The sequence below is a fragment of the Amyelois transitella genome, chromosome 31 (genome assembly GCF_032362555.1).
Source record: "Amyelois transitella isolate CPQ chromosome 31, ilAmyTran1.1, whole genome shotgun sequence".
In the NCBI taxonomy this organism is placed as follows: domain Eukaryota; kingdom Metazoa; phylum Arthropoda; class Insecta; order Lepidoptera; family Pyralidae; genus Amyelois; species Amyelois transitella.
The window spans coordinates 25,676-32,500 of NC_083534.1; positions in this window are offsets into that span (position 1 = coordinate 25,676).

The window sequence follows — 6,825 nt, forward strand, 5'->3', positions numbered from 1 at the left end:
AACCTAACCTAACCTAACCTAACCTAACCTAACCTAACCTAACCTAACCTAACCTAACCTAACCTAACCTAACCTAACCTAACCTAACCTAACCTAACCTAACCTAACCTAACCTAACCTAACCTAACCTAACCTAACCTAACCTAACCTAACCTAACCTAACCTAACCTAACCTAACCTAACCTAACCTAACCTAACCTAACCTAACCTAACCTAACCTAACCTAACCTAACCTAACCTAACCTAACCTAACCTAACCTAACCTAACCTAACCTAACCTAACCTAACCTAACCTAACCTAACCTAACCAGTTGCGCTCTGTCCGCTGTACCGAGCGCCACGAATTTAGACCGCTCCGCGCTAAAAATTTACTTAAAAATCGCTTTTGAAAAAATATATAAAGTGTGATACATCGTTGAATTCGCGCTGAAGTGATTAACAAACAGTGAAAATTATTATAAAATCGGACTTAAAACAGACGAGTTATACCAAAACAAAGTTGCGGACTTGACGCCCTCTCGCGCTTCGCCGCTCCGAAGTTGCGTTTGGTATCGGTGACTTTGAGAACTAAAACTGTGAAAGCGAAGGTAGTGACGGTGACTTGGTCTGTGCGAAGTCCCAAAACTCTGGGATCAAAGACGCCGGCGTAGCTGGACTTTTTAGCTGAGCTCCAAAACACCGGCTTTGTTTACTAGCCGATAGCTCGGTGGCCCGCTGCTCAAGATAGTCGAAACTTCAACACAATAAGGACTGACCAGTGGGGAATAGAGTAGTACAAGTACTGGTGACCTACTGGGTCGGGTAGCCGGCTACGGACGTCGGGAAGAGAGGGAAGTGAGGAGACCAGAGGTTGGAACGAGTTTTTCGGCGGTTTGGTGGGTTGGGGCGAGGAGCTGTACATGCTGACCAGCGACGGACCTGCCCGGGGTGACACCACCCCAAAACCAGCAAGATCGGTACACGGGTTCGACGTCCAGGACGAAAAAAGCTGTTAGCCAATAGGCGATTTTTCCCCATTTGCCGCCCGACCCTTAGGAATTACGTGTGGGAAGCACCGAAATCTAGCGTGGCAGTCGAAGACGATAACGTACATACCCGGAACACCGACATTGGACACCCCGTCAGCCAGCGACGGAGGCTTTTCTTCCCGAAATCGGCGAGCGCCAACTTCGGAGGAGCAAAATTGGACTAATATTAAGGAAATTTCATTTAAAAAATATATACATAGAAGGATTGATTACCTCCCTATCACTCATAAAGATTTGGAACAGATTGGGTCAGTAAAACCCAAGATACAAACTATTTTCTCCTCAAACTCCCAAAGCATAGTACAAATTACGTAATAATATTTTCAAATTTGACTTTTTAAATTGAGCTTTTTTCAAAATTTTAATTTCATCATTCTCTCATTCTGCGTATAAAAATCGATCCCAAACTGCTTCCAAGTTCCAAAACCCCTTTTAACATCCCCTAATCAGCAAACAAAAATTAAAAATCACAGGTATCAAATTCTGAGCCTTTAGCATTAAATCACTTAAGATAACTTTTCCAAACTTTTCCATTACCATCAACTAACAGTTTGAAGTGAACCACCCCTTGAATTCACCCTCTTTAAATAGAAACCAACGTAAATTGTAGATGGTAAAATAAAAAACAAAGGAAAAACCGGCTGTTTTTAGTATTAATTAGTTATTGATTTGTATAAATTTCATCGATTATAGGAAGGGTAACATTACACCTAAGTATCCTAAAGTTTTTGAATCTGGGTGGTCCATAGATCCTGAGAAAACTGTTCAATTGTCCAAAGTCATAATAGGCCTAGACCGCAATAACAAGTTGGCAACGCGCGAGAGTGGTGGGATCGACAGGCGGCTACCGACCCATTACGTGTCGCGGTGCGCAACGGTCGTAACTTGGGATAGCCTACACAGGCATACGGCCCATACATTGTGATTGCAGTATTGATTTTTACCCGTTGAGAAAGTCTCTATTATTTTCACCACCACATAATACACACCGACAATAGTCCTCAAACATATATAAATAAATACTTTTTAAAATAACCGCAATACAATAACCACTATATACAAACATAAGCCATAGGAAATATTTAACTCTAATATTGCATTAATAAAATATTGGATAGACACCAAAGTAATAGAAACTGTATCATTCAACAGCAATCCAGTGTCTATCAAACCCATACGTAGTGGGTCGGGTGCGGCCGTCGACCGGTCCGCAGGTCACGCCTCCTTCTGACGTCACACGGCATTGAACGAGCCTTTGTTCTCTCGGCTCGCCGTGGAATGTCAAGGTCGTGCGCTGAACCGTGTTGTTGTGTTGCGCGAGTTCATTGCGGGGTGGACAGAGCCTAACAAGCTGTAATAAGTAAACAAACGGAAAAAATTTTTTATTTTTATTTTTTATTTTTATTTTGTTTTTTGATTCTTCGTATTGTTAAGTAAGTTATTGTACATAAGAACCGCTACTAAACTTAATAGTAATACATACGACTAAGGAAGGGAAACATAACAATAACAAATAGGCTCGTAACTGAAATTGTATGACTATATCTATTGGCCTATCGGTCTATAGTTGGAATTATAGTGGTATCTGTCTGGTGGTTGCTATAATCCGGCAAAGTTATCAACCAAAAATCTCATTATTATATTATTTAATAGGGCGAGTGCGGTCGTCGTCCGCTCCGTAGGTCACGCCTCCTTATGACGCAGTAGCGGGCATTGAACGAGGCTATTGTTCTCGGCCCGTTGAATGTGACTCGTCGTTTGTTTTGATATCGGAGTGTATGAATTGCATGGGACCGCGCGGGTTAGACAGAGCCTAACAGGAAATTTTAAACTTTGACTTTTTGCATTTTGTTGGGAGGTATATTGTTTGTAATACAAATTGCCATACTACAAAAATAGTAAATAAATCGCAAGTAATACACAGACTTAACAATCAGACGATTTAATAAAAATATAGGACTGCATTGTTAACTGTTGACTCGTTTGAACTCCAACAGCACCTATTAGATACGCGATTATTTTTGAAAACTTTATTGGTATTTAGTATATTAGTTACACATTACACATTGCAGCCCCCATATACAGGGCTGCAATAAATATTGACATTGGTTGGAATTACTAACCAATTGACACGGGGAAGCCTCCAACAATTACGGACACACTTGCATTGATTATTTAAGTGTTATTGAAATTATGTATGCAACCAGCCGTACTCCCGCCAAGGCAAAGATGGGGAAAAATTTATCTCCTAGAACAACAACAGGAAGACACAGTATAGGGGAGGACGCTGATGTCCAGGTTGCCGCAAAAGATAGAACTTTCTCCTCTGCGTCCCAACCTATAACAACAAAGCGGGCAGGCCCAGTCAACACGAAAATAACATCGCCCCAAGGCACAAAGCAGATTTCTCCCAAACACGCGATGACTTCGACCCCGTCCCCAGGGATCATCTCAAAGAGAGCAGCAGAGGCACAGAGGGTTCACAAAGCGGCTGTGGATTCCCTCAACGAAGCTAGGAACATGAGAACGGAAATAAAAATAGAAGTTCTCAACCTGTTGGATCAACTCCTTAGCTTAATAAAGGAATCTGAGGCAGATAGAAAGTTGGCCAAAGGCAAGGGGGACGACCGGGAGTCAAGTCGTGACCAGTGCAGTACCACTGGTACTAACGCGAATATAGGAATGGAAAACTACACGGCAAAACTTGAGGAGCACGCCAGACTGTTGGTCGAAAGCAACAATAGGATGGCGGAGCTCAAGGAAATGCTGGGCGAACAAAAAGAGACATTGCAGAGGGCGACGGCGACCTACGCCAGTGTCACCGCAAACCCCAAACCCCTAGACGCAAAAACACGTGATGATAGAAAGACGTTGCACTCTATTGTGGTCACATCAAAGAACGATCAGGAAACGGGAGATGGCGTGCTGAGCAGATTGAGAGAGGCAATGGATGCGAAAGAAGGATGGATTGAGGTTCAAAGGGTTAGGAAGGCTAAAGGAAGAAAAATAATAGTCGGACTGGGCACAAGGGAGGAGCGTGAAAAGCTAAAACAAAGACTACAGGTAGATGCGGTAGACCTAAACGTCGAGGAGGTCAGGAATAGGGACCCATTGCTGGTTCTCAGGGGTGTTCTCAACGTCCATACAGACGAAGAGGTTCTGAGGGCCCTGAGGAACCAGAATAGGGATGTCTTCCATGGCCTCGACGAGGGGGAGGACAGAATAGAAATCAAATATAGGAAAAAAGCTCGAAACCCACATACTGGTCATATCGTCGTTAGTGTCTCGCCGACTATATGGCAGAGAGCCACAGTCAAACAAACAGTTTTAATAGATCTACAGAGGGTGAGAGTAGAAGATCAATCACCCCTGGTGCAATGTACGCGCTGTCTGGGATACGGACATAGTAAAAGGTACTGCACTGAGCAGGAGGACCTCTGCGGCCATTGTGGTGGCCCGCACCAAAGATCTGAGTGTGCGGACTGGTTAGCGGGGGAGCCGCCAAAATGCAAAAACTGTATAAGAAGCAAGCTCGAGCGCGGGGAGCACAACGCATTCGACCAAACCTGCCCAGTGCGGCGAAAATGGGATGCACTGGCCCGGTCAACTATAGCTTACTCCTAAGGGCGCCCCAGGCAAAAACGGCCTGTGCAGGTTCGTGCAGGCGAACCTGCAGAGGAAAAAATTAGCAACCACTGAGCTGATGATCGAGGCGGAGAAGCGCGACATTGCGGTGGCCCTTTTGCAGGAACCGTATGTCGGCAGAGAGGGTAGGATGAGGAGTTACGGGGGAGTGCGAATCTACCAGGACATGAGGGGAAACAGAGACGGGAATGTTAAAGCTGCAATAGCAGTCTTTGACTCTAACCTGGTGGTCGTACAACACCCAAAGCTGACCACGGAAAACTTTACAGTTGCGGAAATACAAACTGAAACCGGGAAAATAACCCTCATCTCCTGTTATTTCGAGCCAGACAAGACATTAGATCCATACCTGGAGCATTTAAATAAAATAGTGAGTACGCTCAAGCCGGAAAACTTGATCCTTGGAGGAGACGCGAACGCCAAGAGCTCATGGTGGGGAAGCCTAGAGATAGACCACAGGGGAGAAGATATGGCTAGTACACTGCATGAGCTGGGTCTTCATGTCCTCAATTCAGGCGAAACGCCTACCTTCGACACAATAAGAGGTAATAAAAGATATAAGAGCTTTGTCGATGTAACAGCTTGCTCGACAAACATACTGGGTGCAATAGACGGCTGGAAGGTAGTAGAAGACTTGACGGGATCGGATCATAATGGCATCACATTTAACATAAAATTAGGAAAGACTGCAGGAATGCAAGTAGAGAGAACAACCAGGTTGTACAATACAAGGAAAGCAAATTGGCAAATATTTATAGAAAAAATTAACGAATTAAAGGAGGTACATAAAATAAACAAAACGGAAATAGAAAAAATAGAGGGAAAAATTGAAATAGAAGACACAGTTCACAAAATAAATAAAATAATAACTGAAGCGTGCAACCATGCAATACCTAAGAAAAAACAAAAAGAAAAACTCACCGTGCCATGGTGGTCCGATCATCTCGCAGCGAAGAAGGCAGAAGTAGCGACGTTGAGGCGAAGAATTAGGAACGCGGCGCCAGTACGAAGAGCATCCGTGGTAGAGGAATACCTGGAAAAGAAAAAGAAATATGAAATTGAGGTTGTGGAGGCCCAGACCAGCAGCTGGAAAACATTTTGCGAAAGACAAGAGGGTGAGAGTGTATGGGACGGTCTGTACAGGGTCTTGCAAAGGACGGCACACCGGGCGGAAGACATACCGTTGGAGGAAGAGGGGAAGACACTAACCATGAAGGAATCAGCTGATTTCTTGGCCAGAACCTTCTATCCTAAGGATGATGTGGCAAATGACAATGATTCCCATCGGGAAATAAGGGAGACAGTCAGCAAAATGAATGTTGAGGAACATCATAAAAAATGCGACCCGGCATTCACTATGACGGAACTAAAAAACGCCACAAAATCCTTTAACCCCAAGAAGGCTCCAGGAGGTGACCACTTTACAGCTGATATCTGCCAAAAAGCTATAGAAAATGACCCGGAACTCTTCCTGCAACTTTTCAATAAATGTCTGGAATGCCACTACTATCCTGTTAAGTGGAAGGAAGCGGTGGTAGTTATTCTGAAGAAACCAGGGAAAGAAAGCTATACATCTCCCAAGTCATACAGACCAATCGGACTGCTATCGATTTTGGGAAAAATTTTCGAGAAAATGATAGTTGCCCGGCTCAAACATCACCTGCTTCCCCGAATGAGCAAGCGCCAATATGGTTTCATGCCACAAAGGAGCACCGAGGACTCTCTCTGTGCCCTGATGCAACACATACGAGCAAAGCTAGAAGAAAAGAAGATCGTAAATGTGGTGTCTCTGGACATAGAGGGGGCCTTTGATAACGCTTGGTGGCCCGCGCTAAAACTCAGACTTGCAGAGGAAGAGTGTCCGGACAACATCAAAAGACTCATAAATAGCTACCTGGAAGGAAGAACGGTAAGAGTCCGATATGGCGGCACGGAGGTCGTAACAGCAACCGGCAAAGGATGCGTGCAGGGATCCATAGCTGGACCGATATTGTGGAACTTGTTGTTGGATCCCCTGCTTAAAAGTCTCGAAGAAAAGGGAGTGCATTGTCAGGCATTTGCTGACGACGTGACACTGGCGTTCCACGGCGACACCGCCCTTGCCATCGAACAACAGGCAAGCGGGATACTGGAACATGTAAGGGCGTGGGGT